Raw genomic sequence first — 15665 nt, 5'->3', positions numbered from 1 at the left:
CAAGCATTCAAGGCCACTCCGCAAGCGTATCCCCCTGTCTAATTCAGGAAGGAAAAAAAAAAAGAAAAGAAAACCACGGAGAAAGAACGAAACGCGTATGTGAACATCATAGACAAAAGCTATTCGTATGAACTGGCCTTACACGGGCGATAAATAAAAAATGGAATGATACGGTTCCCCCGACCCATATTCGAAGATCGAATCCAATCCCATCCCTGTGAGGTCTAGCAATATTGGTGGTGGTGGTGATGGTTCGTTCTGGGACTGACTTGTCCTGGGATTGAGCATCTCCGGTGTGGTCTAGTAGCTAGGATATCTGGCTTTCACCCAGAAGGCCCGGGTTCGATTCCCGGCATCGGAAAGTGGTTCCATGGTGTAATGGTTAGCACTCTGGACTCTGAATCCAGCGATCCGAGTTCAAATCTCGGTGGAACCTGATTTTTCTTTTGGTTATATGACTCTTATGCACTCTTTGTTGCCACCTAATAGTACCACGCAGTTTATACTGCGCAACGGCTTTTTTCTAGAGATGAAAGTCTTATTAAGTTACAGCTATGGATATATTTTATAAACAGAAACTGCGAACATAAGACAAGAAAGCTGGTGTACCGAAGGTGTACTGGTGGGCAGCACGACATTGTATAGTAAAATCTAATGTCAACTAGAACGCAGGAGCTTGTTTCTGAACCGATGCGAAAGCTCCTTTCACATTACACCTCTCTTAGAAATATTCCAAGCAGTGGTTTATCCAGACCCCCCTACAACCCTATAACTATCACCAAATCTAAAGAAGACCTCCTAAAATTTTCCGAGATTGCGCAATATTTTGTCAAAAGCGTGTAAATCAGGGTTGCGGAGTTGCCACTCCGGGGTTGGAATGATTCCGGAATCATTCCAGGTTTATCAGAGCCCGGAATGAAATCTGAATGGAATGGCGGAAACTGTCCTAGGAATGGAATGGAATTAGGCATTTTTTTTTGCAGGCGGAATGGAATTGGAATGGGTTGGTCTGGGTGCCACACGGTCAAGTGCGAAATAGCCTTGTCTTTTTGCTTTTTCTGTGATGGGTAATGTCAATTTCCTCTATGGCACTGCTGGGCTACCCAGCACGGTTACCAGTCCCTTTTCTTTTATTGATGGAATTAAAGAAATGGAAAGGGGTTGCCAAGCCATTCCATGAGTGGGAATTGGCCATACCTTTTCATTCCGAGGAATTGAAAGGAATGGAATTATCACAAATCTCCATTCCTCGGAATGGAATTGGAATGGAATGGGTGATCCCATTCCGCAACCCTGGTGTAAATACACCCCGCTGCAGAGCCCAACACCACCTCCCAAGGACGAAATTTTGGGTAAACCACTGGGTATCATCATGAAGGGAAAGTTGATGTTCTGAGGCTGGAACACATAGAAGGGACAAATACATACAAAGCCTCAAGTGCCTAAGAAATCAATGAAGAAAGAAGGAAGCCACTGAACAGGTTAGTCCTACAGCTGGCTAACCTTTCCGTGACTTCCTTCTTTCTTCACTAAATTCTTAGGCACCTGAGACTTTGTATGTATTTGTCCCTTCTATGGGTTCCAGCCTCAGAACATCAGTTCCCTTCATGTTCAACAGATGCCGCTTGCGCGGTCCCGTCATTTAAATGTGTGTGCGAATGAGAAAACAGGTAAGAGTGAAAGGTTAGCGAGTGAGGGAGTGTATGTGTTTGTCCTTTCAAATTACGCACCCATGGAAGTCACGGGATAGGCGTGTTAGCTTAGCTCAATTGGTGAGAGCCCTGGTCCAGTAATCTAGAAGATGTGGGATGTGGGTTCGTGTCATACACCTGGCTAACCTTTTCAGTGACATCCTTCTTTCTCTCGTGGGTATCACCATTAGAGCTGAGGCGGGTGCGGTTATAACCGCGGATAACCGCAGTTACCCGCACATCGTCACGATTTGCGGGTAGGAATTCGCGATCGCTGCGGGTGTACCCGCAATGCAACCGCGGGTAATGCGAGTATACCCGCATTACCCGCACTCCATGGCCAACTAAGTGATCCCTCTCTGTCACACGCGAGCTCAGCAGTGCCCTATGTCGTTGGCCGTATAAATCCATGTGCCAGACTGCAGCAGGCAAGTGCTGGCGGGCGAGTTCGATTATTAATGCAGACATGTATGGCTCTCTGTTGAATTGCAGTTTTATTGGCATACGATTGAAGCCGTCCGAGACACGTAGCCAACACTCAGAATTTCCATTGTTTTAAAATAGAAACAGCGGTAAAGTGGACGAGGAACACTTCCCCCTGCGGGTCCCAATGCGGGTATGCGGGTATATAGACAGCACTGCGGGTGCGGGTCGCCCAGATTAAATTCTTGCGGGTGCGGTCACACACGCGCGGGTACTGTGCGGGTGCTGGTCCAAGTTGACTTATCCGCACTCACCTGTATTCACCATGCTCTGCAATTGTTGTCCTTCAGCGTTCCTTTCCTGTTGTCCTTGAGTGTACTTCCTTAGAGTCAGTAAAAATTTGCAGAACCATTCCATTTTCACGAACACGAGGATGTATTATACACGAGTATTACACGAGTACATTTATCACGAATAAACTGCACCCGAAAGGCATTTTACATTGTGGCGGCGGGAGCTTCAATAGGGGAGGAGAAGGAGAGGTACCGTCGATGGGGCTATTTTTCACCCTGCTACAGTGGTCGTCCCGCGTAGTTTCATAAGTGAAAAGTATTTTAACTGCAGAGCACTCTAAACAAATAATTTCACATAGCAGTCTCACATTTTTTAAGGGGACACTGCCGCTCCGCTCAAACTGGCAACAGTCCTCGAACCCTCAGTGCCCCTGGGCCCGTTCGCATAAACGTTGAGTACTAGTTTCAACAACGTCAACAGCCTTTGTTCTGCATTGAGCATGCACTCGCTGCTCGTGCGGGAAGCGCTGCCAAAGCTATTGAGAACGAGCACGAGTCTCATACTCAACTTTTATGCAAACGGCCCTGCTGATAAGTTTTCTGAACTGTTCTCCAGGACAAAATACGGGAGTCAAATACTAGTAGCAACAGTGCTACTTGAATAATCTGCGTCGTCTTGATAATGATTTGTCTATCATATCATTTAAATATCTCAAGCAGTCTATGTCAGAGAATCCTTTGTCGTTATTTGAACCAACTTTTTGTTCAGCAACCCATCCCGTAGTCCGTTAGCCTTGGTATACGATGTTTTGTAAATTTTTGTTATCTATTGTTGTCGTCGTTGTTGTTGCTGTTGTATAGCTAACCGAACCACTGTTTAATTTCTTTTCCATTTATCTGGGTATTTAATGATGTACGATTGTAATCTATATAGGGGTGACGAGGCGTCCTTCAAGTAGTTCCTGCTTTTTGACTCGACATCGCTCATCGCATGATAGAAATAAATTAAATTCAATGAATCCTGGACCAACATCCTGCAACGCTGTCGCGCCCTGCAGATTTTCCTGGCTTTCCTGCAAGACACCGGTCTCCTTTATATGAAAGTCCTTTAGTGAGCCTCTCCACATTTTGCGCCTCTCGTGTCTTCCTTCGTTTGCGGGGTCCTTCACGCATCACCGATCATCACCGCTCCGAAGCATCCTTGACAGACGATCGCGGCAACAAGATCCCTGAAAATGCATGCCCGAATATATTCAACAAATTCTTCACCAGCGTGTTTACTTCTGAATACACAAACGACCTACCATCTCTTTCTAGGGTAAATACCGAACCGATGGGTTCAATTGCTATCTCCCCGTCTGGCATTGTGAAAGTAATTGAGTCACTTAAAAATTCGTCATCGTGTGGTCTCGACAACATAAACTCTAAAATCTTAAAAGGTACGAGGCAACTGTCGAGTCTTTTTTTGTCTATTAGTACATTCCAGCAGTCGCTAGACCATGGTTACGTCCCTCATGACTGGCGCACTGCTAATGTTATACCGCTTTATAAATCGGGCGACAGACATTCCCCTCAAGACTACCGTCCGATATCCCTTACAAGCATTCCATCTAAAATATTGGAACACGTCATTCATTCTAACATAATTAAGTACTTGGAGGCAAATTCCCTAATTTTCCCACAGCAACACGGTTCTCGTAAGGGTCACTCATGTGAGACGCAACTTTCTGTATTCGTCCATGATATTCATCAAGCTCTTGACAATCGCCTTCAACTCGACGCCATCTTTCTCGACTTTTCTAAAGCTTTTGACAGAGTTCCACACAAGCGCCTTTTATTAAAACTATCCCATCTAAACATTGACCCTACTATTCTCTCCTGGATATCCGCGTTTCTCACATCCCGTTCACAGCGTGTCACTGTTAGCCAGTTCTCTTCCGATTTCTGCCCTGTCACTTCTGGTATTCCCCAGGGTTCCATCCTCGGCCCCCTTCTGTTCCTCATATACATAAATGATTTACCTGCTTCTATTTCAAGTTCTATTCGCTTGTTCGCTGATGATTGCGTCTTATACCGTGTAATATCCTCTGATACTGACCAAATCGCCCTACAAAAAGACCTAACCTCAGTCCATAACTGGTGTGAAAAATGGCTAATGTCATTAAATATTGATAAATGTGCTCATGTCTGTTTTCGCCGAATTACATCACCGTCCTTGCGCACATATTCCATCAACGGGCGCCCTATTCCATGTTCCTCTTCATATAAATACCTTGGTGTTCACCTTCAATCGAATCTCTCGTGGGTAGAGCATATCCAGGCAGTGTCTCGAAAAGCCAATCGAACTCTAGGTTACTTACGTAGGAACCTAAAGTCATCACCATCTAATGTAAAACTCCTCGCCTACACCACATTAGTGCGGCCTCAGCTGGAGTACGCGTCCGCTATCTGGGATCCGCATAATAAATGTTTAATCACTGAAATCGAAAAAATTCAAAACCGGGCTGCCCGATTCATTACATCTGATTATTCTCCTTTCTCTAGTGTATCCCAGATAAAGCAACGTCTTCAGCTAGCTGACCTCTCTCATCGTCGACGGATTTCTCGTCTCTGTCTCTTCAGCCACATTTATCGCTCGAACTCGTTACGCCCCCATTACATATTACCTCCTACTCGCATTTCAGCTCGACTCGATCATTCTTACAAGGTTTCCCGTATTCGGTCTCGCACCACTTCTTTCAGTAAATAATTCTTTCCTAATACTATCATCGACTGGAACAACTTACCTCAGGACACTGTCAATGTCATCGACCCCCATCAGTTCCGCATTGCATTACAGCGTCACTTCGCTGTGTCATAAACATTTTTGTATTTTGTACAGAATTTTTTCGTGTTATTTCCCTCCAGTTCCTCTTTTTTTTTCCTTTTGTTGTTGTACACTTGTTGTTTAGTATGTACATGTTGCCTGGCCCACACCCCTCATGTAATGCCCTCTGGGCCCTTGAGGTGTATGGAAATAAATAAATAAATCACCGAAGAGCGCGAAGAGCCAGTGTTGTACCCGTTACCGAAATATGGTATCGCCATGCCGATACTCGTTACTTGAGTAAAAAGTAGCGAAATACCGATATCAATACTTCATTTTTAAAGTAACGGGGTATCGCTGCCGTTACTACAAAAACCTGATACTTTACCCAATACTTTCGCTTAATGTACAAAGAAGTTGCGTGAAATCTGCAACATCGGAATCTCGCTTACGTTTAGCGCTCTGTTTGTATAACAGCGAATAGGAAGAACACAACTTTGCAACAAAATTGCGGAACATTTATTATACAACTTAGACACTTTGGTTGACTCTTACCAGTAACTGACGCTTAATGTTTTCGTCTGTGCGCGCTAGACGGATCAGTCACAATGAATAAAAGTAAGAAACATGACCGGCGAAGAAAAAGTGTGGGGTCACTGTACACATATATCGGTATCAGTACCGACACGGAGATCGCGTCACGATCAATTTCTAAAGGAAGTACTTTTCCGTACCGGTTTAAAAAAGTATCGATTATGGTAACTGCGTTCGCCACGTACATTTAACATGTTACGTGTTATTTGAGGAAGTTCTGTTCCTGAGAGTGCGCGGAGCCTCGGAACAGAAACAGAACTTCATGAACGAAGACCCGGAACGATATCGTTCCGTCTCCTGATTGTTGAAAATGGCAGTGTGGCAATTTTGGCCAATATATGAAAATGGCAATAAATTTGGCATTAAATCTTGCTGAAAAATGTCCCTTTTCCAGATGGCACCGAGGAAGCAACACTCACGCCCGGTGAGCAACCACCAGCTATGGAAAACTGCGCTCCGTATAATTCCCACGGACACAGAGACCAGCTAAGTTATCCCCAGTGGTACAAAACGACACTGTACTCCACAGGTCCCACTCGCACGGGCATCGCCAATTCCAGCAGAAACGTGCAGTTCCTTCTCTCGGCACGGCATGCGTATACACCTGCACCCAACCGAACATACCACCAGGGATTAGTTTTCTACGCAACTTTCCTCCCCATCTATTAGGCGCAAACCCACCCGTGTTAACAACGCGATATTACATCCTGGAACAGTTGTACTCGAGCATTGGGCCGGCGGGGGTAAGGGAGAGCGGTTCACACGGCTCGGAAAAACTCCTACAATGACGAGCATTCCGAAACATTTCGTCACGTACTCCCCAGAGGAATATAATTTCTCTGTTCCGCTCCCATCAGTGGAGGAGGCAGTAGGGTCACGTGAGGAGGGTCACGTGTCGCGTGACGTTGACAAACGACGCGGGCGTTTCGTATCGCCCGCTACGCCGATAACATCCGCGCCTCACGCGTCCCAGAGGGAGCCGCCGGGGACGTGGGAACGCTCTTCTGGACGACGTTGGCGCTGGACTCGGGGGATGGCCAAGTTGTCGGGAGGAAGGAGTGAGCAGAGTTGCCGTCGTTGTTTCCCACGCTAGGGAAGTTTTACGGCGACATCTGTGACTGCTTCCATGAGATGCGTTGCAGATAGCAATGTCATTGTGTGCGCCGGTTGCAATGCAGATATGTTCAGACGCGTCTAAGCTGTCTGTCGCACACAAAACGAAAGGTGAAACAAAGAAAGATGTGAGTATGAAAGAGTTCGCTCCTGTATTGGTGATGTTACTTCAAGGGAGAAAAGACAGCCCGGAGATAAGAGAACCCAGCACTCTAAAACCTGAACTTCACCTCGTAGCACGCCCTGCGCCAACCATTGCTACGAATGATAGGGTTATCGCTTCTGATGCGAGGAGAGAGGGAGGTGTGCGCCTTTTTGTGCCGATTATCATGTATCTACATTGCCACAAAAAGGAGTACGCCCCCCCCCCTCCTTTCTCTTGGAATCAGAAGCGATAACCCTACCATTCGTGGCAATGGTTGACGCAGAGAGTGCTATGCGGTGAAGTTCAGGTTTTAGAGTGAGGCAGTGCTTCGCTCTTAAAACAGAACTTCGCCACATAACACGATGAAGGCGAACCATTGAGCAGAATGATATTGATATCACATCTGATTTGTGGAAAGGGCAGGGCGCACGCCTTTGTTGCGACAATTACCACAACTGTGTAAGTGTGACAAAAAGGCGTACGCCACCCGTTTTCAACAAATCAGGAGGGAAAGGATGTCATTCGGGATGGTGGTTAGCAAAGAACGTGTTACGCGGTGAAATTCTCTTTCAGGAGGCCGACAACGGCGAGCTCTTTCATTAGCACCACCTCCATCTCTTTTAGGAGTGTTGAATAGCGAGGTGAATGTTACATTGTGCCTCATTCGATGAAAGACGGTGAAAATTCTCGCCATGTGTAGCGACAGGGGGGGGGGGGGGGGACCAATAGAATGCAAGAGGGAATCTCGAGTGCGTGTAATTCTGCTTCTACATTCTAAAAACAGAGCTTCACCGCATAGCCCGCTCCTAGCCAACCATAATCCCGAATAACAACGTTCTCTCCCTTGATTTGATGAAAACGGGGGGGGGGGGGGGCGTTCGCCATTTTTTCAGCAATTATGAAGTGCATAATGTAACAAAAATGGCGTACGCCCCCCGTTTTCAGCAAATCGGGGGAAAGTACGATGTCACTCGGGATGGCGGTTGGCTAGGAGCGTGCTATGCGGTGAAGTTCATTTTTAAGGGACCAGGACGCACATTCCCCCAGGGCGTTAGTCGTGACGTTGCCCACCTCTGTGAGGCCGACAGCCGCAAGCCCTTTCACCATGACCACCACCACCACCTCATTTTTAGGAGTGTAGTGTGTCCGAGCGAAAGCGAGATCTAAGCGTTGCCTGTAAAGCGTGCTTACACTGCATTGCACAACCCATACGATCTACACTCTTAAAAATGAACTTCACCGCATAGCACGCTCCTAGCCAACCATCATCTCGAATGATATCGTTATCTGCCCTGATTTGTTGAAAACGGGAGGCGTACGCCTTTTTTGTGACACTTATGCTGTTCATAATTGTCACAGAATAGGCGTACGCCTCCCGTTTTCAACAAATCAGGGCAGATAACGATATCATTTGAGATTATGGTTGGCTAGCAGCGTGCTGTGCGGTGAAGTTCATTTTTAAGAGTGTAGGACTGTAGCCCTCGTCAAGTGGCGCCCTTCACGTATCCGTGTCACGTGACATTCTTGACGGGTGCCCCGCCCCCCTTAGTTTGTTAGGTGTGGGAATTATTAACAGTTGGAATATGGCAGTCGTCGAAAAAGCCAGGCAGAAAGAGCCTGTATGTCCGACTCTCGGGACAATTACTTTCCATCATGAGCCATTAAGCCCTCTGAGTTTTGAGCCACAACGTCCAAACCGATATCGGTGAGCATGCACTCATGGACGGAGATGTCTACCATAAAGGCGCGAAAGGCGGGGCATATGACAGGATATACAGATTATCGAGATATCGAGATGGGATAAAAAAAAAAGTTCAGTTTGCGAACAGCACCACCGCACTCAGTCGCCGGGCAGTCATGCTCTGCGGCCCCAAGGTAGTGGAAATGGGTAATGTACCGCGTTTTGCCACGGAGGGTCCCCTTGTCACGTGAACTGTGTGCAGGCGATTCCCGTTCTTCTGCTAGAACAGATTATATATTTGTCGTTTCATGTGCACGTAAACAGATGGGGAGGCTACGGGGCTGAATGTTCAAAAGTTTTCGCTCTACACAGTATCAGTACGTTATATGTATTGTAGGGTCCCCAGTACCAATGAATTGTCAGCTTGGCATGGGTCAGCACGTGGAGGGCACCACACTCTCAAAAATGAACTTCACCACATAGCAAGCTCCTAGTCAGCCATAAACCCGAGTGACATCGTTCCTTCCCCCGATTTGCTGCTGGGCGGCGTACACCATTTCCTGCCTTCAGGAATATCTCCCAGCACCTGGGCACGTGTCCATATGCGTAGTATTCCTGTGCTCCGGGACTTGAAAGAGCTTGTACTCCCCATTACCTGCAGAGCGCGCCTTGCTGCGTCTTGGTTTCTGAGTAAATATTGGTATTTAGCCAATATCTCCATCCCTCCGCGGACTACTCTTCAGGCCGCTACACGTGCGGCGTTTCAGTTTATCTGGGGCGGTTCAGTAGAATGGGTATCGAGAGGTCGTATGTATCGGCCTCGCGTAGATGGCGGCCTTTTGGTGCCCGATTTCAAATTGAAGTGCCTTGCCTTAGGTCTGCGCGAGATCTTTCAGGGTCTCCTAGAGCAGCGGCATCCTGCTCAGGGTCTACTAACTTTTCTGTTAGGACCCGACATTCGTTTTTTTTCTCAGCTGACACACACTCGCCCGCGCACAGAGTCCGTGGCTCCCCACCTGAAGGCATACGTTGTGGCAATGCGCAGCCTGCGAGCTTCTTTCCCTGATGATGACGTAACATCATGGCCCGTGCGGCGCCTTTACATGGCACTTCTTGCGCTTAATCGGCCACCCCCGAACTCGGCGCCTATTCAGCGCCACATAGCGTGGCGTACGACCACTGCTGTCTGGTTGGACGCCCGGCGGGCCAGTCTTCAGTGGCGCTTAGCGCATGACGTCTTGCCGCTGCGTGAGCGTTTTTCCCGTTTTGGTGTAACGTCACCCGGCTGTCCCTTCTGCGAGTACAGGGAGTCAGCAGAACATGCTTTCAGTTTATGTTTGTTGCCGGGTGCCCTGTGGCATCGTGTAGCAGGCCTCTATAGCCTGACGGATGTTGAGTGGAGCACAGTTCGTGGTCTGTACCCCCTCCCTGTCTCGCTGCGGGATAGGCGGCATTTTGTGCTCTTGGTGGTCGAAATCAACTACCAAGTGTGGATTTCACGCTGTCGACGAGTGCACGCGCAGGAGAGCCGCAGTGTGCAGGAGGTGATTCGGCTAGTTAACGCCGGTATTCGCAAAGTTCTTTGCAGGGAGCGTGCGGTGCTTGGAGCAGTTGAGTTTCACCGTCGCTGGATGACCTCTGACATCCTCTTCAGGGTGGACAATGGCAAGTTCCATGTTAATCTATGAGATGTCCACATCCTCGTGTTGTTCTCCCACTTGCAGCTTTCCAGTGTCATGGACTGTTGCATGGCGAAACGGACACGTATAGCAATCTCTGACCAGCCTTAGTCGCTGGGTGAGAGTTGGTATTCAGAATGTTGTTCGAGTCTATTTGAGATGCTGCAGGAAGCCTGCCCCTGTGGCCGGCCTTCCATTTGATGCCAATACACTCTCTCTCTGTACACCATTTCTGTGGCATTATGCAGTTCATGATTGCCACAAAAAATGGCGTACGCCCCCCGGTTTCACCAAAGCAAGGGAGAGAACATTGTCATTCGGGAAGATGGTTGGCTAGGAGCGTGCTATGCGGTGAAGCTCTGTTTTTAGAGTGCAGGACGATCCCGAGATATGACACAGAACGTTTCTTGATGTACGCTGTTAGAAATGAACTTGACCACATAGCAAGCTCCTCGTCAACCATAATCACGAATGATATCAAGGAACGTGCAACTAGCGTACAAATGCGAAGCGATGTCGACCGAATAAAGTAGAGGCACTTTTAAATCGCTTATGCACGGAACCTAATCACGTGCTGAGTATGCAGGTGAAGCCTGAGTTATGCTTTTGTCCCAGATTGTTGGGAACGCTGGACTATACCAGCATGAACATGCCGCTTCATCAAGAGCAACGGAATACGGAACAGGGGAGTCTCCTAAGTCATTTTCGTACTACTCACAATGTTAAATCTCGCAGTGTCGAACAACCTAACACAGTTAGCAGCAAACGAAAACACGAAAAACGTCGCAAAGTAAATACTTATCTCGGAAAACCTCACCCCATTTCCGCCGTTTCAATTCCCTTCGCTTTTTTTTTTTTTTCGACGGTCTCTCCCTCCACAGAAACAACCCATCGCGAAGATCATTATTTTTCTTGCTCTCACTTTTTTAAAAACTCGTTTAAATATTACAGGAATGGGGAAAAAAGCAGCCGGGATGTTGGATTCTCCTCCTCTACATCGTAAGAAGCGTCTCTAATTTGATTATCCCACACACGCGGGGAATCGCTGTTGAACAGGATATTATGCACCCTGTATACTGCGTCCCCCCTGGACACTCTTCGAGGGGGATGGGGGTGACAGTGGTCGTGCAAACGTCTATATTAGTATGTCTGGGCTGCTGCATGTAGCAGCGCGACGCCTAGTGTCAACAGAGCGCTGAAGAGCGAGTGCGCGGGTGGCCAGATCGGGCCCTGTTTAATCGCGCCATTGTTAGGTGGCCGTGCGTTGTGCACACAATTGTCTGCGGGGTGTTCCATCTGTCGTTGCTTGTTGCCAAGTTGAGACTGGCGTTAAACGTTTCCTAGTCAGAGCCGCATCTTTTGTAACCTGTCTATGAGAAAGGGCTGGTATGCGTTTTCAGCACCTATCACAGTTTTCCTTTCCCAGTAACATGCCGGACAGAGGAAGCGGTGTTGACAGCGCGGGGCAACATGCAGTTTACTTGGCTCTTGCTGTCGTGTGGGGCCGATGTCGCCGAGTTTCTTTTCGTTTTGATGCGTGCTGCTTGTTTTACCCGGTGCTCTCTTATATGTGCTGCGAGGGCTGGCACTTTTCCATGTTCAAATCCAAAGTGTATGCTCCTATCCCAGCATTGCCACCTCCCGTTCTACATTACGTGTTGTTGTTTCTGCGCTTCCATATCCGAATCAAATCGTTTCGTGTTACGCGACAATAATCTTTCTCAAAGTGTTACCGTATTTTACGGTGTATAACGCGCGCGTTATGCAGAAAAAAGTGCTCTGAAGAGGTCCTACGCGTTATACACGGAAGTATTTTCCTACAGAGTTCCTTTTCTGGTCGGTGTCGTACAAATTCTAATCTGTCCCAGTTGCGTCGTGAGTTTCTCACAAATCTCTTAGGGTCAGTTGACAAAGCCGGCGGATGGGCGCTGGACTTCATAAAAATTAATGGTGCTGCTTAAGGATGCTATTGAGCAGTCAATAATCATGAATTCATTTCAGAAGCTGGCGTGATTGACAAGGACGCGAAACTAAATACGTTTCAATAAAGCATACACATACATTATACGACGCCTTGGTTTATTGTGTATAGTGGTGGCAGTACAGAAGCTTGCAGCAATATTGCGGTGCGGTGTACAAGGAACGTTTTTCAAATTCGGCCCGTTTTTAGCTGTGCGCGTTATACACCGGAAAATACGCTATATATGTGTTCCTATGTTTTAGTTGAAGTCGGAACTCTCGAATTCCCTTCTGCGACACTTGCACGAGCCGCTATAAATAAAACTGGAAAGCGTGTTGCGAGTTCACAACGGATTCAAACTGGCGTACAATAGATACACAATTAGGACTAGAAGCGTGCGCGGGTACGGTTATATATCCTCTCGTTTGCGTATAGATAGTTTATGAGTCTATCCGGATAAAACGAAAATGAAGCCAAAACGGTGTCGAAGTGCGCCATGCCTTGCATCATTGTGCCTTAAACTGCTATAACTGGACAACTCCAGCCGACGGCATAACGCTCCTGAGAAAGTCTGTAGATGCTAAAAAGTAAAGAATACATTAAATATTGTAAATTTAAATTTCGCGTTCGCGCCGCGAAGCAACTATGGCTATGAGCGGCGTACAGACGTGGATAGATGGAGAGAGGACAGCAGGAAGCACTGGGGGACAAGGGGTTTGTGGGCCGACTTCGTGGGGAAGTGTGCAGACATTCTCTGAAACGTCTTCCGCAGCACCCAGGGAAAACCTCAGACAGCACAACCGGTGGTACGGGATTCGAACCCACCACCTCCCATTCTTCAGCACGACCTTGGCTACCACCAACGAGCGGACGCTTTGACACGCTTGGCCATGCCTGTTGGTTAAAAAAAAAAAAATAAATAAAGAAAGGAAAACACATAACATTTTCGTAGTGGAAACTGTTTCCTCTAAATGCGATAACTGCGGGTGCGGCACATATACTCAATATCCGCGCGGGTGTCGATAGGACCTATTTCAATTAGCGCGGTCACAGACACGTTTGCGCGCGGATCTCACATACCCGGATACCGTGCGAATGCGGACATCGTCAACCTTATCCGCGCTCAGCTCTATAGTTATATCCACCTCACGCATGATACTTCAGCCTGCATATTGCCTGCACTTGCTGATAGTTCTTCAACTGCCTCCTATTCACACATATGGGGTGAAGTCTTTCGCGTAACGAGAAACGATATTATGGTGTATTCACTGTACGTAGGAGCGGTCCATGCGTATAGACTGCTCCCGGAATCTGCCGCTATAGTTCGTTTACTTCTCTCCTCCGCATAATATTCCGACACACAACAGAAACACATCGTTCCAAAAATCTACAATAAAGTGGAGCGCACAACTTTCTTCCCCGCCAAATTTTTGAAGGGAAACAACCTCGAAAATCTATCCTGCACGCAGGGCGTTCTCCTCATTAAAATTATTGCTTCGCGCGCGAACTGAGCCGGAAATTTTCTGGTTCCGCTTTTCCAGAGTCGCTCATTAATTACGAGATTCTTTGCTCTCGTGCTGCCTCTATATTTTTCTTCTTCCTTTTCTGTCTATTGTCGTAGGAGTAATCTCTGCTATCTTGCCTTCTTGGTGCACGAGCAACAACCGGGGATTAGAGTAGAATTACGGCCATGACGCCATTTCCTCGCTTGAGAGCGCTACAGTTTGCGTCAGATTTTCTGCTTTTTTCTAGAGTGCTGATGAAGAGTGTTGCTCCGTTTTCAGGATGGAGACTGGGCGGAAGAATTGCGAGGTGGTTTCCAAGTAAACAGTGGGGAATAGAGGAAATGGCGTCGGTTGATTCGTTTATGGGGAAGAATACACGTCTACCCGAGAAACGTCACCATGACGTTGGTAGACAGACTGACACCGAAACAAATCGGAAAGTGAGGGCTGGTTTCCACGAATGGGCACTTGTTCGCTGCCTCCTATTGAAAGAAAAGTAGTACTGAAAGTCACGTCCCTTTCAGGGACCATCGTAATCCCCTCAAGACCGTGGCTTTCGGGCGCGACCTTGTGCACCCCTAGCTTCGAGGGTATATATAGTTAAAGTCTACCAAATAGGCCGTTTGCAAAAGTTCCAGGGAGCAGAGCACGCCCTGGGAGGGCATGCCGGGAAATGCTGTGCAAAACGACAGCGACGTTACGATCACCACCACCACCAGTACGACGACGACGACGACCGGAGACGATAGGAAATCCGATTCCATGCCAACCTGCATAAAACACTGAAGCTATCCTTTAATGGTTACCAGCTTTCATGCAGTGCACAGTAATTTTTTTTACGCCCTTCCCGGTGTGAAAAGGGTGTACTATGGGGACAAACCCGAATTACACTTATACTACACTTCACAATAAGCACCCGTGTTGGTGTAAAAGGGATGTAATGTACCAATATACCCCGATCACACTTACGTTACACACCATGCTAAATTTTGGAACACTCATATCAGTGCAAAAGGGGTGTATGCCGCACAACGCTCAAAGCTCATGTAGTTTTCTTTTTAATTGTGACAATGTTCGTAATATATATATATATATATATATATATATATATATATATAACTTAGTACAGATGAACGGGAAAAAGATATAGACTACAAGTAATGCAGAGACGTGGGAAGCCGTATAAGCATTAAAAACAATTGACACTTTTATTACATTAAAAACATTAAATCGGAATCGTACTAGAAATAGATTTACAGTCGTATTGCCAACTGTGGGAGAACTGTAGTTACAGTTAGGGGTCGACGTTTCGGTAGTCAGCGCCGCCTTCAACAGGACTAAACTTGAAAATAGGTGACACGGGCTTCACCCCTGGCTGAAAGGTTAACTGGTGCGGATGACCACGAAATTAAAATACATATATGTATGTAAGTAAAGGGCTAACTATTGTGCGTGATTGTGAAATTAATATACGAAAAGAAAAAGTAGAAAGAACCAAAGATCACAAACATCTCGGAAAAAACAAGGGAACTTTATTACAGATTATGGGGGAAGTCGACGTTTCGACAGCAGCAGCCTTCAGCAGGGCTTGCAAATGGCGAAGGCACGCTGCTGTTGCAGTGTCGACTTAGCTGCTTAATCTTTACTAAAACCCCGTGTATTTTCTGTTTGTAATCTCGGATCCAGTCTACCTTTTCCTTCGCATATATACAGGGTGTTTCAGTTAAATCCCCGGGCTAAATAATTCGCGAACGGGTGCACCAATCCACGAGCTT

The 15665-nt window shown here is 47.1% G+C and overlaps 2 non-coding genes across 2 annotated transcripts; both read left to right on the top strand.

The window, feature by feature from the left end:
- The first annotated feature begins 289 nt into the window (after window positions 1–289).
- Trnae-uuc (transfer RNA glutamic acid (anticodon UUC)) lies at window positions 290–361 on the top strand. The gene has a single exon. It is a non-coding gene; the product is annotated as a tRNA-Glu (tRNA).
- Window positions 362–364: 3 nt separating this feature from the next.
- Trnaq-cug (transfer RNA glutamine (anticodon CUG)) lies at window positions 365–436 on the top strand. Its single transcript has one exon. It is a non-coding gene; the product is annotated as a tRNA-Gln (tRNA).
- The last annotated feature ends 15229 nt before the right edge of the window (window positions 437–15665 follow it).

Source organism: Ornithodoros turicata, chromosome 5 (genome assembly GCF_037126465.1).
Source record: "Ornithodoros turicata isolate Travis chromosome 5, ASM3712646v1, whole genome shotgun sequence".
Classification (NCBI taxonomy): Eukaryota; Metazoa; Arthropoda; class Arachnida; order Ixodida; family Argasidae; genus Ornithodoros; species Ornithodoros turicata.
This window is presented reverse-complemented; position numbering and strand designations above follow the sequence as displayed.